Source organism: Zalophus californianus, chromosome 12 (assembly GCF_009762305.2).
Source record: "Zalophus californianus isolate mZalCal1 chromosome 12, mZalCal1.pri.v2, whole genome shotgun sequence".
Taxonomy (NCBI): domain Eukaryota; kingdom Metazoa; phylum Chordata; class Mammalia; order Carnivora; family Otariidae; genus Zalophus; species Zalophus californianus.
This window is the reverse complement of record NC_045606.1, coordinates 4,160,464-4,185,311: the sequence shown is the minus strand read 5'-3', so window position 1 is coordinate 4,185,311 and position 24,848 is coordinate 4,160,464. Positions and strand designations below refer to the sequence as shown.

At 37.7% G+C, this 24,848-nt stretch overlaps 1 non-coding gene across 1 annotated transcript; it reads right to left on the bottom strand.

Moving 5' to 3' along the window:
- Window positions 1–16,071: 16,071 nt before the first annotated feature.
- Window positions 16,072–16,208, bottom strand: LOC113912094. Its single transcript, XR_003516714.1, has one exon. It is a non-coding gene; the product is annotated as a small nucleolar RNA SNORA7 (small nucleolar RNA).
- Between the last annotated feature and the right edge of the window lie 8,640 nt (window positions 16,209–24,848).

The following is a 24,848-nucleotide window of genomic DNA, read 5'->3' as shown; positions in this document are numbered from 1 at the left end:
CCAGTGGTGGGATGATGTGCGACCTGCTCCAGTGGAGACAGGCCGGTCAGGAACACACTGAGGGCTTCTCTGTTCCAGGAACTGGCCGCGCACTTTAGAGACATTGTGTGCTTAATCCCTGCAACAAGTCTACTGGAAGGATACTATCTAGACCAAGTTTACAGATAATAAACCCAAGGCTGAGAGAACTACAGTAACTTGTTTACATGGGAAATTTAGCACTACCTGATTCTGAAGCCCTAGAATTTACGCCACTAACACTTGGCTCAGATTTGCTGAAAAGCAAAAAAATATGTAGAGGGATGGCAGAAGAAGCATGAGGGAACATATTCCTTCTATAACATAGTTAGAATTGTAAAGTTCAGTAGGTAACTGAGAAAGCTTGTCATCTTGCCGCGATCAATGGTGTCTTCCAGGATTTTAGAACTTCAAGACTAGCTGGATTTTGTTGCCAGTTTATTCCTTTTTTTTCTTTAACCAGTTGAGAAATTGAAACCCAAAAAAGTGGGGCAAATTTGCCAGAAAATATATATTAAAGCTCAGAAGGGGCTATTGAATTTTGTTGAACAAAACAACAAAGCCTTGGTTACCCATCTCAATAGTGTTCTGTCTCTTTCATGAACCCATCATGTCACAGAATGTAAAAAAGATACCCCAAACACTCCCCCAAAACAAAAAGACAAAAAAAAAAAAAAATCCCCTGGCGTACGTTTTTAAATACTACCCGTAACATTTCATAAACTTGTTTGTGACTTGCAGATCATAATAAAGCATTTCATAAATACTGGCTACTTTATAGTCATCAGCTTAGTGGCTTTAACAATGACATTAAAGACAATATTTTGTAGTTTCATAAATATGTAGCTCTTCCCATGATGGCAAAAAGAAGTGGTAGTTGGTTCGCACATTTCTGTGATTCTGTGATTTGCCTTAATATAATTTCAGATACTGAATTTTGGTCATGAATTTCAGGCCCACTGAATGAATACATGAAAAATACAGTAAGTGTGGCTGATTTTGCCTTGACTGGAGTGACTCAAGAGTTTAGAACCACTTGGGGCTTCTTTCTCCCCCAGCTGACCTTGCCTCTACACACCAGAGACACGCCCCCTTTATCATGGTGTTAGTACACAGGTGTCCTCCTGCTTTTCAGGCATAGAAAGTACCCCCTGGACCCCCATTCCACAATGTTGCTGACTCTTGATATCGTCAGGCCTCAGAGTTAATGCCAATCCAGTGGTAAAACTAGCATTATTGTAATTTCAATTGGAAATTCTTTTATTAAAAGTGAGACTTTAAACACTTTCATATATGTTTCTCTCAAAGTGCCATTGAAAGAATTTTCCCACTTTTCTGTTGGATCATCTGTCATTTTTGTTACTTATATATTGGGAGTATGTTTACCTGTTTTAGGAAAAATATTTGCTCAGTGATGTGTGTTGCAAATCTCTGATCCCAATGTGTATTATCTTTTCACATCATCGTACCTAATTTTAAGGCCAGCTGGCCGACCACTTCCTCAGTGGAATGTGCTTTCAGCCTCTTTAAGGGGCTCTCCCCTGTCTAGGTCATAGTATTCCCAAGTTATCCTAAAGTTTTATAGTTTAGCTTTTAAAATTTTCCTTGAAAAGATTTTAGTGTATCATGTGAGATAGGGGTGCTAGTTCATTTTCTTCCCTATTTATAAAAGTATTTTTCTGCACCATTTTCCATCAATCTCCAGTGTCCACTGGAATCAGGTTTGAGCTTTGTCTAAGTCTGTCTCTGAGTCCTGCCTTCTGTTCCGTCAGTCTCTCTGTTATCTCTGCACCAAGGAAACCTGTCTTAGTCATAGTGTTTACAAGGTGTCTTGACAGTTGCTAAGACAGTTAGGAGGTTTGTTTGCATTTGCATGGAACACACAGATCAATCTAAGGTGAACTAACATCTTTTTTTTTTTGTCTTAAAGATTTTATTTATTTGAGAGAGAGACAGAGGGAGCACGAACAGGGGGAGGGGAGAGGCAGAGGGAGAGGGACAAGCGACTCTCCCGTGAGCCGGGAGCCTGACACGGGGATCGATCCCAGGACCCTGAGATCATGACCTGAGCTGAAGGCAGACACTTAACTGACTGTGCCCCTAACATCTTTCTTATTTTGTCTTCCCACTCACGTATCTCATTTTCTTTGTGTGGGCCTTCTACATTTATGCATCTTCTATTGTATATATTCCTGGGTATTCTACAATTTTTGTTTCCATTGTATATAGAAACCTATTTATATATTATTTGATGTTACGTTGGCCTATTTGACATTACATTTCCAGGCAAAGGTACATAGGTCTATACATTTGATTGGGATATACAAATGCAATTGACTGTCTTTTGCTTAATTTGTATCCAATGTTCTTGTACAATACTGTTATTAACTCTTACAATTCATCCACAGATTCCATTGGGTTTCCTATTGATTCATTATATTATCTACAAATAATGACAGTTTTGTTCTGCCCATTAACATTCTCTGCTTTTTGTTTCCTTTTCTTATCTTTTCTAGCTGGATACAGCCAGTATACTTTGAAGGGCAGTGTGATATTAGGGATGGTTGTCTTCTTATTCATTTTAACAGCCCATGATTAAATACAATGTTTTCTCTAGGTTTTTAGTAGCCACACTTTTTCAGTTTGACTTCTTAATTTTCTACTATTCCAAGCCATATATTCATGAATGTTAAATTTTATTGTTCTTATTTTTACCTACTTATCTATTAAGATTTTTTCCACCAATGAGTCTTCTGATGCCAAGTCTTATATTCCTAAGATTACTTTCTACTTAGCTATAACATTAACATTTTATGCACTGTTAGATTTGGTTTTCTCTCTGACTCTCTGTCTCTGTCTCTCTCTATTTTTAGAATTATTGAATCTATATAGATGAGTGAGATGGGCCTGTACTTTTCTTTTCCCTTTTCTGTGTTGTCTGGTTTTGGTATTTAGGGGAAGTTGCCTTCATTAACGAGTTGAGTAGTACTCTTTTTTTTCCATTCTGAAAGAGTTGGTGTGAAATTAGAATTCTTTGCTCTTTCAATTTCAGCTGAAATTCACTGGCACAATTATCAGGTATGATGTGTTCTTTTAAAAAAAATATTTTAAGCCACTGATTCAATTTATTTAATGGTTATGGGACTAGTTCATTTTTTTAAGCTCCTCTTGAGTAATTTTGTGAAGTTACTTTTTTCTAGAAATGTGTCCACCATATTTTGGTTTACATAATATATTGGAATCAAGTTGTACTTAACATCTTCTGCTTTTTATTGTTTGCAGCATCCATCGTTGGGCTCCATTTCTCCTTCAAAAGTTGCTTCTGTGCTTTCTCTTTTTCAAATGTGAAAAATTTCACTAAATATTTCTTAAATTCGTGAGACTTGAAGGAATCAACCTACCTCTGTGTTGTTCTCATGTGTCAGATGTTAGCTTTCTCTTTCATGACTTCATAATTTCTTTTTATTATAATTTCTTTTCTGCCTACTTTCTTTGGGTTTATTCTGTTATTTCCCCAACTGAAAGAAGAGTATTATTTCATTTTTTTCAGCTTTTAAGTCTATAAATTTCCTATTATGTATCATTTTAGGTGCATGCTATGTGGTCTATTTTCCAATTTTTTTATTGTGGTAAAATACACATAATATAAAATTTACAGTCTAACTTTTCTTTTTTTAAATAGAAAGTGTCTTTTTTTTTTTGAGAGAGAGAGAGAGAGAGACAGCACACAGTGCATGGGAGTAGGGGCAGAGGGAGAGGGAGAGAGAATCTTAAGCAGGCTCCATGCCCAGAGTGGAGCCTGACGCAGGGCTTAATCTCACCACCCCGAGATCATGATCTGAGCCAAAATCAATAGTCGGCCGCCTAACAGAGTGAGCCACCTGGGCACCCCGGTCTTAATTATTTCTGAGTGCACAGTTCAGTGGCATTAAGTACATTCATATTTTTGGGCAGCCATCACCACCATCCATCTCCAGGACTCTTCCTCTTGCAAAACTAAAATTTTGTCTCCATTAAACACTAACTTTCCATTCTTCCTGCCCCTGCCCAGACCCTGGGAACCAACCTGCTACTTTTGGTCTCTATGATTTTGACTACCCTAAATAACTTCTTTAACTGCAATCATACCGTCTTTGTGTTTTTGTCACTGGCTTCTTTCCCTCAGCATCGTGTCCTCAAGGTTCATCAGTGCTGTAGCAAGTGTCAGAATGTCCTTATTTTTTAAGGCCGAATAATATTCCATTGTATGTATATACCACATTTTGATTACCCATGCATCCTCTGATGGACACATGGGTTTCTTCCACGTTTTGGCCATGGTGAATGGTACTACTATGAATATAGGTGAACAAATATTCTTTGAGACTCTGTTTCAATTCTTTTGAGTACAGACCCAAATGTAGAGTTGCTGAATCATGTGGTAATTCTATTTTGAACTTTCTGAAGAACTGCCATACTGTTTTCTCCAGAGGCTGTACCATTTTACATCTCTGTTAACAGTACGCACGGGTTCTGATTTCTCCAATCGCCATAATAACACCTGTTGAATTCTCTTTTTTAAATAGTAACCATCCAAATGGATATGAGATGCCTATGTGTTTTGGTAGATAGCATTTTTAACAATGTTCGGTTCAAAAAATTTTAATAATATTCCAAAACTCCAGATAACTCTAGAGGAGTTACTTGAAATTGTGATTTAAATGCCATAAGCCATATAAAGCTCAAAGTTATCTTTTTGTTATAAATTGCATTGATGTCAGCATTTATTAAAAATTGCTTTCTGCCCTAGTGTTTAGGTACTTTTTGCAAAGTTTCCTTTGTGGAGGAAAAGAATATGTATTCTCTAGCTGTCAGATACAATGTTTTACATGATTAGGTCATGTTACTTATGTTACTGAAATCTCCTAAATTTTCATGAATATTCTGGCCTGATCCATTAATATTTAAGTTGTGTTACAAATATACCACCATTATGAAGATTGATTTCACATTTTCTCCTTGCATTGATGTCAGGTTGAACTTTGTAGAGTTGAATCCATGCTATTAGTTACGTATGGATTTAGCTGTTATATCTTCCTGGTGAATCGAGCTTTATTGACTCTCTTTGTGCTTAATAATCCTTTTTTTTTCTATTTAATCTATATTTTGTCTGCCATTAATATAGCTAGACCAGTTTTCTTTTCTTTTTTATCCTTTTAATATAGCTGGGACCATTTTTGTGTTGTTCTGTATTTCTTCTCCCATTCTTTTATTTTTGATGTCTTTATATTTTAGGTAGTTCTCTTGTAAACATCACATCGCTGGATTTTTTCATTATATATCCTGATAATCTTTCATATTTTAATGGAATGCTTAGTTGTATCGACTGCTTGGTGCGTAGTCTAGATTCCCAAAGCTATTGGGCGTGTTGGTGGCTTCTAGCACTCGTTCTGTTCTTGTTCAAGATTTGCTCTCAGCTACATAAAGCTCCTCAACCAGGGTCACATTTTCCAAAGGTAACCCACATCCAATGCCTGATCACCACAGGACCATGAAAATCCAATTTCTCCATGCTTCTATTGTGACATCTTTGAAGGGTCATCCCGGTCCCAGAGATTGCTGTGGTTTGGGCTATGGCTTTCCTTGTGTTTCACAGCTAAATATTTTCTGCCCCATTCTGTTTCTTTCATCCCGCCAAGAGCTAGTTCTTAGAGCACTTGCTAGTGAATTTCCTGCATGCAAATCTCTATCTCAGATCTACTTCTTGGAACCTCACCTGTGACGTTAATCCGTTTACTTTTATTTTTATTTTACTGTAGTTGGATGTATTTCTACTATCTCACTGTATGCTTTTAATATTTTCCTCCTCTTGTCCTCTATTTGGTCTTCTTTCAAATTTCTCATTCTTTTTCTTTCTTCCCTGATTCTTTCAGAACTTACATACTTTATGTTTATTTTTAGTGATGACCTTAGATATTTTAAAAGGAATAATGAACATAGTATATAGTTCACTAATCTATCTGCCTTCCTCCTAAACAATGCAAAGATCTAAGGTTAATATACTTTTGATTTTGGGTTCGGTATTTTAGATTAACTGTGCTTTTATCAAGCCCCTAAAATTAAATGTTGTGGTTGTTATATTCTTATTTTGTCAAACAGTCCGTTGTTATTTAGACTTATCTGTCAGATTTACCAAGACATTTGCCCATTATTTCTTCCTGCAGGTCAAATTATCCATCTGAGGTCACATTCCTTCTTTTAAAAGACAGTTCTTTAGAGTGTTCTTTAGTGGGTGTCAGTAGATCAGCTTTTGTTTTTTTTGTTTTTTTATTTCTTAGAGAAAAACCTCTATTTTTCTCTTGTTCTTTAAAGGGAGTTTCCCTGGACATACAATTTCACGTTGACTTGATTTTGCCAGCACCTCGATGATATCGTTCTCCAGTGTTCCACTTTTTTCTCAATTGTTGCCACATTGACACGTCAGCTATCAGTGGGATTGTCACTTATTTTTAGGTGTTAGGCTTTTATCTAGTTTTCAGACCCTTATCTTTGGTGTTCTGAAACAGCATTTGTGTCTCAGTGTACATTTTATTTTATTTTGCTTGAGATTGTCTGGGCCACCGAAATCTAATGAGAGGTGCCTTACAATCAGTTCTAGAAGATTCTCAGCCCTTGCCACGTAAGGTATTGCCTATATTAAGTCTTTACATCTAGACTCTGAACAAATGTGTGTTAAACCATTACAGTCTAGTATTTCATGTCTCTTAACACATCTTTATATTTAGCATCCAGTTTTCTTTCTGTGTGCTAATCTCAATAATTTCTTCAAATTTGAGTATCAGATAAATAATTTTGTCTTCAGCTCTATCTAATCTGCTGGCTATTATTTTATTTTATTTATTTATTTTAGGATTTTATTTATTGGGGCGACTGGGTGGCTCAGTCATTAAGCGTCTGCCTTCAGCTCAGGTCATGATCCCGGGGTCCTGGGATTGAGCCCCGCATCGGGCTCCCTGCTCGGCGGGAAGCCTGCTTCTCCCTCTCCCACTCCCCCTGCTTGTGTTCCTTCTCTCGCTGTCTCTGTCTCTGTCAAATAAATAAATAAATAATCTTTAAAAATATTTTATTTATTTGAGAGAGAGAGAACACAAGCAGGGGGAGCAGCAGGAAGAACAGGCAGAGGGAGAAACAGTCTCCCCGCTGAGCAGGGAGCCTGATGTGGGACTTGATCCCAGGACTCTGGGATCATGACATGAGCCAAAGGCAAGTGCTTAATCGACTGAGCCACCCAGGCATCCCCATTTTATTTTTAATTGTATTTTAAATCTTAGTACTTTAAAATTAAACTATCTTCCAGAAGTTCAATGTGTTTCTCTTTCTTTTTTATAATATGCCTGGTCATATTTTTTTGTCAACTAGTTTTTACGCACGATATCTTATTTCCCTTTCTGGTTTATGATTCTCCTTTGAAATTTATCAGTGGGAATTCTTTGAGAATTGGGTGAGAATTGAGTTTCCTGGATATGACTTGTCTTTCCTTCTGGGAAAGTATGGATACGACCAACCTGGGCCTGTCTGGATTCCTGCCTTGAGACTTTTCATACTGTAGAGGTATCTGGACTATAAGTTGAAAATGCACGTGCAAGCCAAGTAAGGATGATGAAATTTTCCGCTTTTATATCATGCTAGAGCCGAGGCAGGCAAGCTTCCCCTTTGTTTCTAAATCACCTTATCTTTTTGGCTTTTGATTTTAAGTAAGCTTCTTGTTGGTGCCCCCACTTGGGAAAGAATTAGACTTATCACTTGTTCCTTGTGCTTCATGTGTGGATATCAAGCCCAAACCTCCATTTCAAAAGGGTTGCATTGATGCTTCTGGGGGGGAAAGAAAGCTTGAGTGCTTGCTTACATTCTTGGATTCTTTTTCTACTCCACTTTTGCTTCTGAGCAATACATTAAAATATATTTTTAAAGATGTTTTATACTATTTTTTTGTGGAAGCAAATTTCAGGACATCCTGTCATACTGCCAGAAATGAAGTCCAGTTTATTTGAAAACAATTTCCTTGGACTTCAAAAATAGAAGATTTAATTAATCAGACTCCCTACTTCATGACATATTATAATCATTAGTCCACCTCCCTGTCACTGCTCTCACCCTGCAAACAATCATTCTGATGCGTTGAATATGGATTTGGGGAGTTTTCTTTCAAACTGTGTATTAGTATCTTGTGCGCGTATATTTTAATCTATCCACATGGTATAATAATCTGTTTATTTCTCCCCCTTTTCCCCATTAAGCACCACTTGAGAAGATTTCTCTGTGTTTCACTCGGTACATTGACCTTGTTTCTTTTAACTATTAAATAACAGTTTATGTACACGACAGATATCTTACACATTTTACCTCTCTGCTATTCTAGGACAAATTCTCCTGTGGCTTTCAGCTCCTTGCCTCAATAGGGAATACTGTGAGGAGCATCCTCTCTTGTGTGCCCTTCAGAACTGCTGCGTTATAACTGGGGAGTGATTATTCTTGACCATTAGTGCAAGATTACCTTCATTAACCATTAAAATCTGTCTACACTGCTCCCAGCATCACAGGAGAAGATACACATCTTCCATCTCTACTGATGCTTGACTTTATCTTGCTTTCTAATTTTATCTATTAACTTTGTCCATGGTTTTCGTCATTGCACAGAAATGCTCGATTTGGATATGATCTAATAACAGGTTTGGGTCTTTTTTTTTTTTTTTTTACTTAAGATTTATGCTTTTGCTACTCTTCCAAATCACAAAGGCAGGGCACCACATTTTTCTCAATTAACCTTATAGTTTTCTATTTCACATTTAAATTTTTAATTCATCTAAGGGTCCTGCTGGATGTTGTTATTCAACACTAGAACAGTGACATCTGAGGAACTGAATTTTAATTTTATTTGGTTTTGATTAAATTAGATTTAAAACTGAAGCAGAGTAAGATATTTTCCATCATATTTAACGTATTATTTTGATAGGTATATATTTAACTATTGTATCATGTAAGGTTGGCACACAGAAAGAAAACTAGATGCTAAATATAAAGATGTGTTAAGAGACATGAAATATTAGACTGTAATGGTTTAACACACATTTGTTCAGAGTCTAGATGTAAAGACTTAATATAGGCAATATCTTACATGGCAAGGGCTGAGGATCTTCTAGAACTGATTGTAAGGCACCTCTCATTAGATTTTGGTGGCCCAGACAATCTCAAGCAAAATAAAATAAAATAAAATAAAATAAAATAAAATAAAATAAGATAAAATAAAATGTATGCATACACATACTGGAGTATGTGGTGTGTAGCTTGGGCACACACATTACTTCTATTATTATATATAAACATATTACTGATCTGTTTGATGTCAACCAACTGATTTAGTTCAAATAATTTTTCTTTGCACTGATGTAACACTGTACCATGTTTATTTGAACATGTTATAAAACAGCAGGAGGTAGAGTGATACTTGTATAAACTACAATTATTAATTCATATTTTTAAATTATTACTAATTAATGTTTTTGGATTATTTTTCTAGTCTACAAGTAAGTATTGCCAGATTTTTGCACTTACAAGGAAGCCAAACTACTGATGCAGAAACAGGTGAAGGTAAAGATGCATATACTACATGTAGAACCATAAAAAAAAAAAAAAGACAGAGATCAGGAAAACTTATATCACAAAGTTTACGATAAATGGCAATTGCAAATCGTTCTAGTGGGGGAAAGTAAATTTTAAACATAACAAAAAATTTAAACATATCGTGTATAATATTAAAACATATTTTAGGCAAAGAAATAGTAAATTTGATAAGGCATCACTCAAAAAGGAGTTGACAAGAATTAATCACCTGAAATCAGCATTAAATGAGCAACACAAAAATTTCCGATGACATTCAATAGACTGGACATAGAATAGCTTAAATTCCTGCACAGAAAAAAAGTTTTAGACAGAAATATGGTAAAAGACATTATTAAGTTACAGAAATTTTGTTAGATATAAGAGGAAGACCAAACAGTGGAAAATCTGCAGTTAAGCCACCAAACAATTGTCCATAAAATACAATGGTTTTCTAAGAATATCAAGGATCAGTTGATTCAACATTTGAATAATGGTAAGCACATTTTTTAGCTGTAGATGAGTCACCTGATGGGAGATGCTATTCAACTAATACCTTTGGTGATTTTTGTCCCCAAGGATTTCCACATTAACTTAGACAGTTTGTCAATTGGCAATCTATAACTTTGACCTTGTGGCTTGGATACTATTGAATCTTTTACATTTTTCAAAGAATAATTTTAGACACACATGAAAAAATTTAGCTCCTATTATGACAGACAATGCTCCAGTTATGCTAGGTGAAAAAATCCAGATTCACTAGATTTTAAAGTAAAAGATTGATATTTCCCCTATTTGCTTCATTTCCACAGCATGATAAATACTGAAACAAGTTTTTGCTCAGTTTTCTGAAGCTTTTATACTTTTATTCAAAGTATCACAAATGTATTTGTTACTATCCCTCAGTATATAAATGCAGATGAATAAATCAATAATCTTTGTTATTCGTCAGTGCCTGTTGGTTGAGTGGTAGAAGTATTTTGGAAAGATTTTCTTTATTGTTAACTACAACTCAAGATTTCTTGAAACAAAAGCAATGCTTGCCAAATATTCAATAATCAAAGACAAAAACTGGCCAGCTAGGACACATTTTCTTACTGACGTTTCACTACATCTGAGCAATCTAAATCTAAAGCTCCAATGAAAAGAAAGGCGTTTTTGTGACTTAGCTAGAAAGGAATGAGAATTTAAGTTAAAATAGATGCTTTCCATCATTTGAATTGATAATAGCAATCTTATGTACTTTCCAACATGAATCAATATAAACAAGTTTTTAGTTACTATCTACTACATAATTTAAATTGGCTGCAAAAACTACATGAGAAATTTGAAATAAGCTTCATGGATATTGATGAATATATTGTTGCTTTTCAAATTATACAGTACTCCTTTCAATTCTTTTTTTTTTTAAAGATTTTATTTATTTGACAGAGAGAGACATAGTGAGAGAGGGAACACAAGCAGGGGGAGTGGGAGAGGGAGAAGCAGGTTTCCCGTGGAGCAGGGAGCCCGATGCGGGGCTCGATTCCAGGATCCTGGGATCATGACCTGAGCCAAAGGCAGACGCTTAACGACTGAGCCACCCAGGCTCCCCTTTCAATTCTTTTTTAAAAAAAAAAAACTTATTTATTTATTTGAGAGAGAAACCGCATGCATGCATGAGCGGGTGGAGGGGCAGAGGGAAAGGGAGAGAAATCCTCAAGCAGACTCCCTGCTGAGCATGAAGCCCAACGCAGGGCTTGATCTCAAGACCCCAAGATCATGACCTGAGCCGAAATCAAGAGTTGGATCCTTAACCCACTGAACCACCCACACTCTCCTATACAATACTCCTTTCAATTCTATGTAAATGATGCTGAATTGATACATGAGTTAGTGAATTTACCTACTTTGGAAAGACAGTAGTGGTACTAATGTGCTTGCTTCAAAGTAAAATCAGTCCTTATAAGATAAGTGAAGCCGGTTTGTCAAAGCAGATACAAGTATTAAACTAAAATGATTTTTTCATGCAAAATTCAGTTGTCAAAAAATTATTGTATGTTGAAAACAACCTGGTCATATGAATTGACTTCTTTAACCATAAATTTTCTAAAATCTGACTATAGATAAACTATTTGTAGTGAAATTTATAGGGAGAATTAAAACTTATCTAAGTGCAGAATATACTCTATTTTGAAGACTTAGAAAAAAGGTAGTAAAATGTGTCAGTAATTTTCTACAGACTGATTACATGTTGAAATGATAATATTTTGGACACATTGAGTTAAATAAAGTATATTATCAAAGGTAATATGTTTGCTTTTTAATGTGGCAACTAGAAAATTTTAAATTGCATCTATGTGCCATGTTATGGGGCTTGCGGCTATTGGGTGGAACTGATCTAAAGCCCTCATTGTAGGGGGCTACTTAATTTTTCTCCATGTCATGAGTCAATTTACCCAAAACCGTCTTCCAAAAAGTTCCCCATTCATCTGATATGCCACTTTTATTGGCGATATATACATCAATGTTCCTCTGAATCTCTTCTGCTCCATTGACCTAGTTTTCTTGTGTTCTGCACTATTTTACACACATGTCTTTGAGCTTAACCAACTGAGCCACCCAGGCACCCTACACACATGTCTTTGTAGAGTTTATGTGGAACATTTCTCTATTTATTCAGATCAATTTCTATGTAGCGTTCTCGTATTTTCTTGGTAGGTGTCTTACTTGTTTTCTAGACACGTTGGTGTTTTTGCTCCTATTGTAGTAGGGTTTCTTCTTTTATTTATGTGTGCCCACACAGTTGATCTTATTATTCACGGATTCCACATATGCAAATTCACCACTTGGCTAAAGTTTATTCATAACTCCAGACCAACACTCCTAGCGCTCTCTGTTACTCACAGACATATGCAGAGTGGCAAAGAATTTGAATGGCCCTGCACATCTTCCTGGCTGAGTTCATACAGGGCACCTTCTACCTTCTTATCTCAACCTCAGCTCTTGTACTGTAAACAAGTGTTCTCTTTGCAGTCTGTTTGTGACACATTTTTTTTCACATTTTTGTTGGTGATTTTGCTATTTAAAATGACCCACAAGGATAGTGCTAAAGTGCTGTCTAGAATTCCTGCAGGAAGGCTGTGATTTGCCCTGTGGGGAAAACCTGGGTGTCCGTTGGAAGAGCTCTGTTCAGGCATCAGTTTCTGAGTTAACAGTGCTGTGGGCTGTGAGTTCAATGTCAGCGAATCAATGATATATATTAAACAAGATGCCTTTAAAGAGATGCACCATAAAACAAGGTTATGAATTGATTGACTAATGAAATGTTGGAACCAGAGGCTTGCTGAAGCTTAACCCTGTATTTTCCCTACAAACAATGGTTCGCTATTTGCTAATCTAGTACTTGTGAGGACTTTATAGAACACAATTGTGAATAATGGCACTTGAATGTATAGGTAATTGATTTTTGCTATTGTGTTGAAATGCTATGGAATTTCGTAGACTAAGCCTATGTACACCAAAGTGGCTGAACACTCTTGGTTTTCATAGCTTATGTGGTGAGTCTGATGCTTTTCCTGCATCGCTGATCCTGTCATATGCAAACAAGCATGGTTCTCTGTCTTACCTCCAGATCCTTCATCAACACTGGGTTGAATGAGGTGGTGATCATGACTATTATTCTTTGTTGCCAACTTAAATAGAATGCATCCACATTTCCTTCATCACGTGAGTGTTTGCTACAAGCTTTTGATCTATTCTTTATCAAATTGATGAGGTTCTGTCTGTCTCCAGGTTAATTTTTGTCTTTATTTAAATAATCATAATGTATGTTTCCTTAATATATTAACATTGCAGATTGTATTATAGATTTTCTGATATTAGCTACACTTGTGTTCCTGTCATTTTTATGATAATATTTTAAACATGCTATTGAATTTGGTGACCCACATTTTATTTACACTGTTTGCACTATATTCACAAGTGAAATGACCTATGAATGTTTCCTTATTTGCATGAATCTTGTTTGCTTTGGGAACCAAGAACACACTAACTTCATAAAATGGATGGGGGCCTTTTTTTTTTTTTTAAGTCTGGAACAATTATCTGTTCAGAGAATGGTAGATGTGACCCAAATCCAAATTCATAAGCCAACCATATCAAATGTAATAAGAGATGGTGTAGGGCAAAAGCAGTTGGTAGCAGCTATCGATGTCAAAGTTGTTGATATTAGTTCTGGTTGTTCCTGAACATTCTAAAATGTTCCTCTTAGCAACTTGCTTTCCTACAAACAGTGTTTTTTCAAGTTTTTATTTAAGTTCCAGTTAGCTCATATGCAATGTAATATTATTTCAGGTGTACCATATATTGGTTCAACACTTCAATACATCACCTGTTGCTCATCACGACCGGTGCCCTCCTTCCTCCCCATCACCAACTCTCCTCATCCCTCCACCTCCTCCCCTCCGGTGACCAGCAGTGTGTTCTCTAGAGTTAAGAGTCTGTGTCCTGGTTTGTCCCTTTCTCTTTTCTCACCCTATGTTTGTTTGTTTTGTTTCTTAAATTCCATGTAGGAGTGAAATCATATGGTATATATCTTTCTCTGACTTATTTGGCTTAACATAATACACTTTAGCTCCATCCATGTCCTTGCAGATGGCAAGATGTTATTCTTTTTTTTTTAAAGATTTTATTTATTTATTTGAGAGAGAAAGAATGAGAGACAGAGAGCACGAGAGGGAAGAGGGTCAGAGGGAGAAGCAGACCCCCCGCTGAGCAGGGAGCCCGATGTGGGACTCGATCCCGAGACTCCAGGATCATGACCTGAGCCGAAGGCAGTCGCTTAACCAACTGAGCCACCCAGGCGCCCATTCCTTTTTCTTTAATTTATTTTTTTAGAGAAAGAGAGAGCATGCAAGCTGGGGGAGGGGCAGAGTGAGAAAAAGAGAGAGAATCTTAAGCAGGCTCAGCACGGAGCCCAGCGTGGGGCTGGATATCACAACTCTGAGATCATGACCTAAGCTGAAATCAAGAACCAGCTGCTTAACAGCTGAGCCATGCAGGTGCCCCAAGATTTCATTCTTTCTGATGGCTGAGTAATAGTCCATTTTATTTCTTTTATCCATTCATCAGTCAGTGGACATTTTGGCTGTTTCCATAATTTGGCTAATGTAGATAATGCTGCTATAAACAAGGGTGTATATATCCCTTTGAATTAGTGTTTTTGTATTCTTTGAGTAATTACCTCCTAGTGCAATTGCTGGATCCTAGGGTAGCTCTGTTTGTAACTTTCTGATGAACCTCTGTACTGTTTTCCAGAGCAGCTGCACCAGCTTGCATTCCCACCAACAGTGCATGAGGGTTCCCCTTTCTGCACATCCTCAGGAATGCCTGCCTCTTGTGTTGTTGATTTTAGCCATTCTGATAGGTGCGAGGTAACATCTTTGATTGATTTTTCTCTATAGAACATATTTTAATTGAGAAAAATCTTTGGTAGGTCAGAGTATGTTCTGCTAAGTGGAGAATATTCTAATATTTTTGTGTTAAAAATGGTACGTATTTAAGCCTAAATTTTTTTTTTTTTAGGCATTATCCTCTTGCCTTTAGTCTCTAGTACTTTCCTTTAGCAAATATTTGTAAAACAGAACTCTAAATAAATCATCTCTTTTTATGAGTCTTCTTTTTTGGTAGTTCTATGGTTTTATTAACACAAATAATGATGTGCACACAAGCTGTCTGTCTAGTCATTTTCTTTGCTGTGCAATGGCATTGGGATTGGTAACTCTGATGGCCAGCTAGGCTGCTCTTTTCACAATGGCTTTGTGGTTCTTGGAAGAGACAGTGGGAGCAATCTCTGCACAGTGAGATTTGTTACACAGCAGCAACATTTCAAGCTCCTCGATGTTGTGGACTGGGAACTTCCAGAAACCACTGGGAAGCATGTGCTTTGCATTTTTATTGCTCCCATAACCAATGTTGGGCATCAAAATCTAGCCCCTGAATCTTCTGTGCTTCCTATTGTTGATGCCTCTGGGTTTCTTCCAGTTGCACTTAATTTTGACACATTGGTCTGACTGGTGCTGGGTGAACTTCTTGGTCCTCTTTTTAATGGTCTTGGGTTTCACCAGAGGTCTGAGGGCGACCACGATGCCTTCAAGAAAGAGGCTGAGGGCGCCTGGGTGGCTCAGTTGGTTAAGCGACTGCCTTCAGCTCAGGTCATGATCCTGGAGTCCTGGGATCGAGTCCCACATCGGGCTCCCTGCTCGGCGGGGAGTCTGCTTCTCCCTCTGACCCTCCCCCCTCTCATGTGCTCTCTCTCTCTCTCATTCTCACTCTCTCAAAATAAATAATAAATAAATCTTAAAAAAAAAAAAAAGAAAGAGGCTGAGATGGTGTCTGGAGAATCTTGGAGGGGGGCTTTCCTGCTCGGAGCTTGAACATTGTTGCGACGTCTTCCAGTTGCAAGCGACTGAGCAAGCTGGGAATGGAATGGGACTCCTGCCAGGCTTGCTTCCCCTCCCATCCCCAAAGCTGGCAGAATGCTAGCCACCCTCCAGGCGCCAGCCTGGGAGGTCACCTTCTCAGGATTCTTTTGAATGTTCTGAGATGGTTCACATTGTGGAACTTCCCCCTTTCATTCCATTCTGGTAGAAAATATGAATGTATCCAAAATAAAAATAAGAGCTCTATTGCAATATTGCTTCTATGTATCTAGGTAATACAAAATACAATTTTAGATATTCAAAATTAAGGCTAGTCTGTTGTTTGGACTCTCCTAATGTAATTGTCCAGGTCTTTGCTTTGCTTTCCATGTTAAGTAAGATACAGTTGCTGGATCGGTGATTACATTGTATCAGCTTCATTTCCAAAAATTCCATGTGTTAAAATATACAATGCTACAGATTTTTAACAATCCACTGTTGAATATTTTTGGTTACAGATTTCCAATTTATCTTGAATGAAATATAACCCAAATTTACTTGGTGACAAACGGAATGGCACTATTGTAGTCCCCTTAGTTTGATTCATAGCCATTCCTTAACCTTAAATCATTTCCGTAATGTGAGTAATGGTGGCACCAAAGATAAAAAGCACTGTCCTGCCCAGGAGTTTTTCCTTTTGTATGCAAATCAACGTCATGATTTTGTAGTTGACTTACAATGACAGTGAATATTTTAAATGTGTATAAACCAATTTCTTAACTTCTTAGAGTTGTATTTATTGACTACTTACATTCCACAACCAATTCCAAGGACAGCTCTGGTTCATAAACTTCATGAGCCTTGCTCTGCTTAGCATTTTACTTTATCAGAATTCGCATTCAGAATATTGCTGTAGATGTGTTATACGAAAACAATGAATCATGGAACACAGCATCAAAAACTAATGATGTACTGTATGGTGACTAACGTAACATAATAAAGTTAAATTAAATTAAAAAAAACCCAAAATACTGCTGCAGACCTGTTAGTTTTGTCTTCACTATTGAATACTTGAACAGGATTTGTGTAAAATTTACCATAATGACAGATATTTCATTTTTGACAAACTGAATTTCAAAAATTTTACTTTGATTCTAGTTTAAAAAATTGAACCATTATTTGAATTTAAATAATTTAAATACTTTTCTATTTGATTCATATGATGCCATTGAGGTAAAGCTCACATCAGTTATATGTAGGCACGGTACTTCTACTAAGGGGCCAAAACACTGAAAACCTAAGACTTTACTTTTAATTACAGACAAGTTTGTCTTATCTGTAATTAAACTGCAGATAATTGGAATAAATTCCAAAAGGGTCATTTGATCCAAATGGAAAGTCATGTTTCACTGAGTGATATGAAATGCACTTACACATTTTGATTTTTCATCTTCTTGGAATAATTCTTAAATCTTGAAGTAGATGTTGGTGCTTCATCAGATTTTTATCCTCTGGTTTTCTCATGGTGTCTCATGACATTACAGCTCATGTGGTGGTTGGCAAATGTTAACAAATATTTTGTGCAATATATAGTCATCTTTATGTTTATTGAGAAATGCAAGCTAATTATTTAATTTTTCATTAAATGTTTACTTTTAAAAAGTCATTCTTGTCTAAATGCTTTATTATAAAATTCAAAAAGCATTTCACAAATGTATAGCATTTGTGGAATAACATAACTAAGGGTGTTAAGACAAATTAGTGGTCTAGGGATGAGGGAGCGTGGGTGTGGCTTTACAGGCAGAAGAAATCCTAGTAGTGATGACACAGTTCTGTATACTAATTATGGTGATAGTCACATAAAGCCACACACATGATAGGCTTGTATAGAGCTATACGTGCATACATGTGCATGACGCTCATGGAAATGGATAAATCATCACTGGTTCACTTTCACATTTGAAGTTCAACCTGGTCTGCTCACTGCTTGTGTTACACATCCAGATGGGACCATGACAAATAGATGTCTACAAATCCCCTCGTCACTTATTTTAATGCAACTATCAATAACGGTAGTTCTTCAATAAGCAAATGAAAAATCTAAATTGATTTAACTGAATGAGAGGCAGGGAAGACAGTCACTAGCAAGGACAGCCCTCACATCTATGTTTTGCAGACAAGAGGAGCATGATGGAGGAAACAGCCCATGACACAAGGAAGCGTTCTGACTTGAAGCTGAATGTAGGAACTGGAGAGGTCTTCCGGTTGCCGCACTTAGGGAGGGGGCACACGTGTTCCGTGGGGGCGAAGAAGCATGTGCTTAGAGTTCTGGGTAGCCACAGTCACAAGCACGGCAGAGAATACTAGTTGGCCACATGCCAACTTCATAAGCTTTGAAATTTATCAGGGCTACTTTTATGGCATAATGCATGCTCTATTTTTAGAATATCTTACATGTGCTTGAGAAAAATGCTTATTCTATGTTTCTTCAGTGTAAAATCCTATATAAATCTAAGAGTTGGAGAATATCAATTGTATTGTTTAGGACTTTTATAGCTCTACTTATGTTTTCACTGCTTAATCTATCGGTTCTTGAGGGTCATTTGTTACATTATAGTTTGTTAAAATGAGAGGATTCAAATAAAGGTCAAAGCAGAAAACCATTTTTTTGAATAAACCCAGCAGAAAGCAGTATATTAATAAATTCAATAACTGATTCTCTGAAAATAGAACAAAATTGAACATTTCAGAAAAAATAAATTAAGAGAACAATAGAAAAACACACAAAAGAAAATTATAAATGAAAAACCAGATATAAAGGAGGTACTGAGAAATTTAAAAATTATAAGAATGTTATACACACACATTCATGAATAAGAAATGTCGTCGTGAAGATAACATGCTAAGAAACTTTGTTATTAACTTTAACTGAATAAGTAGTAGAAATGTCAAATAAATCAATAGTCAAGGAAGAAATGGGGAATTTTGTCAAAGAATTTCCACCAAAAACCTGGTCATAGATATCCTTGACATTGCAGGTAAATTTTTTCAAATTTTATTATTTATTTATTTTTAAAGATGTTATTTATTTATTTGGGAGAGGAGAGGGAGAGTAAACATGAGTGGGGGGAGGGGCAGAGGGAGAGGGAGAAGCAGACTTCCCGCTGAGCAGGGAGCCCGATGCGGGGCTCGATCCCAGGACCCTGAGATCATGACCTGAGCCGAAGGCAGACGCTTAACTGACTGAGCCACCCAGGCACCCAAATTTTTTTCAAATTTTAAAGGAACTTTTCATTCCAATATCACCTATTATGTTTTAGGACAAAGAAAAAGCTGAAAACCAGGATGGTAAGATAATAATATATACATAAAGCACAAACAATTATGTGTAAACCAATATCACTTTTAAATACAAGTGCAAAAACTTTAATCAGCTTCTTTAAATAGAAGAAACACCACATGCAGTGTTTCTCTCACAGAAACCTAGGAATGGCTTGATGTCAGGGGATCCTCTGATACCATGTAGTAAATGCATCACTCAGTCAAATAAGAACTTAAGAAGTGATATGCAATAGAGCTTTAATACCTAACTTTTAAAAATCTTGATACATTAAGTATAGGATATTTTAACATGAAATTTATATACATATATATGCATATATATTTATAATGTATTTGTATATGTAATGGAAATATATATCCATACACACACACACACACACACACACACACACACACACACACACGGACACATACACATAATGGCAACAGCCATTTCATATTTAAGAGTAATCCACGGTGGTTACCCCATTAACAAAATAAAAAGATGACTCTACCCATCATTTTACATTATTCTCAGCCAATAAACCAAGGAATGAAGCATTAATACGGGACCCAAATATTGGAGAATAGACAAAATTCTCATTATTTGTCGATGATACTACTTACGCCTAGAGAATATGAGAATATTGAGTACAAATGTTAGCACCAATAAGAGAATTTGGTAGATTGGGTAGACACAAAGGACTTTCTTTAATGCTAGCAATAGATAGCTGGAAAATATTCTTAGACAATCCCACGAACAGGACAACAACAGGGCAACCAGAAACATAAACTATGTTGTAATAAACACATGAGAACACTACAAGAACACTGCAGAAATTTCTTATTGGACACAAGGGAAGTGCTTCAGTGAATGGACGCAGCCAATCAGGATCCAACAGGAAAGGCAAAAGCGGCACATCTCTCCTGAACTCAGATTCGTCCCGATGCAGCGCTTCACATCTCATCCTTGACCCTGTACGTCCGCGTGCACAGGGCAGTACAGTCTGGCCTTTGGAAGGTTCGACCTCCAACCGTGGAGAGGTTCTCTCCACCTTCCTGTCTTCCTGACCTGGGGGAGGGAATCAGGAGCCCAGCTGAGGATTCAGGCTCTAACCTAGTGGTTATTACCTGTGTGTGGTAGTGTTGCCTTTCCACTTAATAAGGTGAGCATTTGTGTCCCATCTCGGGAAGATGTGCCATCAGGCTGTAGGTTCAAAAACCAAAGACCACCCTCTCAAACCAATAAGTGCACATTTTGCCTTGAGTCCGTCCTGCTTCAGAGGCCCAATGAAGATAAAGATCTGTAGAAAAGTAGCCGGGGTCTGATGTCACAAGGAGGCCAAAAGAATCTGTTACTGATTTTTTACCCTTGAGCAGATTTTTCTTTCTTTCTTTGTAAGCCTCTGTGTTTCCTTACCTACCAGTGTATTCAATTATTAATTCTTTTAGCTGATGCTTGTATTAATGTGCCATGCACCAGGCACTTCATTAGGCATGGGGGTAAAATGGTGAATGAATACATGCATATCCATGCATGCATATGTATAAATGTATATGAATATGTATATGTAAATGTGTGTACATGCCCATGCATGTGTATGCTGCATACATACATATATGATAGTTATGAAGATACATATACAAAGGAAAAGGACTACAAGGTATAGGTAATGTGATGAATTCTGAGAGGTGATATTAAAGGTGATTTTAAGATATTTTCTGCTTTTTTTTTCCAAATACTTGTAAAAAGCATGGGTTATTATTTTTCACCTAGGAAAAATATCTTGAGGAATTCTTCAAAAATGTAGCGATTTGAGGGGTACCTGGGTGGCTCAGTTGGTTGAGCGGTTTTGGCTCAGGTCATGACCTCAGGGTAGTGGGATGGAACCCCATGCCGGGCTCCGCACTTAGTGCGGAGACTGCTTGAGGTTCTCTCTCTCCCTCTGCTCCTCCACCTCTCTCTCTCTCTCAATCTCTAGAATAAATAAATAAGTCTTTAAAATTTTAGTGAGATTTGAATTACTGACTGGCAGTCTCTGTGACAATGCCCCAGCACGTGCTCCACACCGACTGTGATGCAGATCTCCTCTGTGATAAGCCACTGCCCAACTGTGACTCAACACCAGTGCAGCTGGGAGTGGGTGGCTCTAATTGCACGCTTAGCTCTTTCATGATGAGACGCTGGCTTCAAGGTAAATTTGGGTCCTGAATTCTTCCCTTGGGTGACAGACATGTCATGGTGAGGGGCTCATGTCCCTCTGGTGTGTATCTTATTTCTTCCATGGAGGAGTGCTGTGTTTGAGATCGATGAGCAGCCTCACCTCTGAAATATCCAATCATCCACTTGCAGCGGGGTTTCCCTAAAAGGATGCATTAAATAGAGCTTGGAGACAAGGAAGCGTATCACAAGATGATCAGAACAGCCCTCGCAGGAAGTCATCAGGGCCTGAACCTAGACTCCTCCACTGGGAGAGTGGAAGGAAGAGGCAGGGTTGGGAGATAGGCAGGGGCTAAGCAGCAGGGCTCATTGACTGACTGCAGATGGGCCTCTGGGAGAGAGAGAGGGGAGGGAGGGGCAGTGATGCTCAGGTTTCTGGTTGTGCAAGTTAAGGAAATTCACAAAGGGTAAGTGAGAAAGGATGTTGGATAAAAATATTCAGCCAATAGTTTCGAGTGCAACGTGGTCCCGGTGGATTATTTATGCACACTCAGATAATTCATCAAATAGAGCCTTGCTCAAATTGACCCAATGATCTTTCATTCACATGCCTCTGATATCTCTCTAAAGCAAGGTAATTTGTTTCTCTCTATCCTGGCTTCTTTATTGTGGGGTCTAAATAATGACCCCTGTTTTCAGTACAAATTATCTTCTTTGCAACCAGGTGATCCCAGGATGATTGGGTTTTTCCCAGAGTCACTTTATTAATCTTTTATGTAGAAAAGTTTTCTCCACAGGTAACTTCTGACCCTTAACTCTAAAAACTGCTAATCAAGCAAAAACTTCTCTGAATTCTCTACACTGGACTTTATGATTTTCCACCCTCGATGGAATCCGCATTCTTCCCAAATAGTCCCCCTAAACAGGCTTACTCTTTTTTTTTTTTTTTTTTTTTTTACCACCCTCACCCATTTCCATGCTCTCCCATTTACCAAGTCCTGGGGTGCCCAGTCCAACTTTCAGAAATCAATATCGAAATTTGCTCCAGTGGGAAAGGATATGAGTTTTACAATTTAATCAGTAACACAGACTGGGTTGGGGTAAGGGGGCAACACTGAATAAACAAGCAAAAAAATGTGAAAGCAAACACTGAGCTTCTTAAGACTAAGACCCATGTACTCCCTTATGTTCCCATTCCTGGTATTGGCATGCATTTTATAAACTATATGAGGTTTATATGTATATTTTGATCATATGGTGCATTTTCCTTTGCTTGCTTGTTTTTGTTTTTTTAGCGAGGGCAGGGGAGGGAGAAGGGGCCGCAGAGAGAGAGGGAGAGAGAGAGAGAGACTCTTCAGCAGGCTCCACACCCAGCACAGAGCCCAATGCAGGGCTCGATCTCACAACCCTGAGATCATGACCTGAGCTGAAATCAAGAGTCGAGCACTTAACCGACTGAGCCACCCACATGCCCCCATATGATGCATTCTAAATCAGAAACTTTAACACGTAGGTAATCTGTACTTGTTCCTCACCTTGAATGCTTACAAATTCGATGAAAGCTGTGGTAGGTTTATATTCATGGCATCCTGGAAGGAAGAAAAGAGATGCATTTGCCTCATGGTAAGCCCTGTCTTGGTGATACATATAAATTAATGTTTGAATGATTGACTGTCTAACAGAGTGATTTGAGACCTTGAGTAATGCAGAAGGACCACTCTGTTTGTGACTGTTTGCAAAATTCAGCCACAAGGCAGAGCCATGTCTGGAGCCAATGGGAGATCTATATTTATATTTAGGACGAGACTTGCTTCCTTTAAACCCTAAAATACTGCTGAAGATCTAGAGAAAAGAGGAACACTTGTAAGTGGAAAAGGTTTGTGTTGCTTTTCTCATTTAATAAGAGTAATTTTAGTGGAAATTTAAAATGAACTATTTAAAAAGATAAAATCAATTTCTGTTTAACTATAAATAAACACCCAAACACGTCCTGGGTCCTGTCTGGAGATGAGATTGGGGTAAGAGGGGAATGAGTCATTACAGGAGGAGGCATTTGCCCGCAGCATACAGTTATTTTCTTCTTTGAAATAAATGAATTTCAGGATTGTCAGCCATTAACCTTTGCTGAAAAGAATTTCCATTTTGGCTGTAGTGCATGCTGTCCAGTTCCTACTCACTGAAGTGGTCGCGTGATGGAGGACTCAAAGCTCTCGGGTTGAAGGCGCTTGTGAAGTTACTCCTTCACACCAGCAGCCACACACGTTAGGGCAACAGGGACCCAGTGTGATGTACTCCAACAGATATTCTTACAGATCTGACTTGTAATGACATTATTTCAGACACGCAGCAAAATGGGAAAGATAGGTTGATTTTGATGCTAACCGTTGCAGTGAAACCACACGTACCTCGTACAACAGTGCTCAGTGCTTACATAAATAGTGGATTTTTCCTCCTCCCTTCCCACCTTTAAAACAAGCAAGTCAAGACGTGTTATGATCTACGATGGAAAGAACAAAATGGGGAAGGTGACCTTTAGTTGCAAATAGGAAAATAATTCTAAGAACTTCCAGTTTGAAACCCCAATCCTGATTCCCTCCACTAGATAATGACGCAGGGAGTTCCTCTGTATTAATAGCAGCTCAGATATGTTGGCTGTTTTGAGAGAATCCCCCAAAATTGGAAACCTTAGTTCCATACAGAAAAATATTTGGTACTTACCACCCACTTAAACAAAGAGAGAGAAACCCTGCTCTGCTTCCCCCATCCCAGTTATCAAGTAACCCAGATCTCCCTCTTCCACGGACACTGGGGGATTGGGACCTCACAGACAAGGGCTTGCTTTGCTTTAGGTCTGAAGATCCATTTCTAGGTGTCTTCTCTTATAAATATAAAAGGGATTATGAAGAGTATAATGCGAAATGAAATAAGTCAGTCAGAGAAAGACAAATCCCATATGATTTCACTCATAGGTGGAATTTAAGAAAACAAAATAAAAAGCAAAGCGAAAGAAAAAAGAGAGAGAGAAAAACCAAGAGACATACTGCTAACTCTCGAGAACACACTGCTGGTCACCAGAGGGGAGGTGGGTGGGGGATGGGGAAACAGGTGATACGGAGGAAGGAGCGCACCTGTGGTGAGCACCGGGTGATGTAGGGAAGTGTTGAGTCACTCTCTTGTGGAACTAATATTACACTGTATCTAACTATACTGGAATTCAAAATTTTAGAAATTCACCAAAAAAAAAAAAAAAAAAAAGGAAGATGAAAGAATGGAGCAGTGGAAATAACTCCTAATTTGGAATTAAAGCCTTT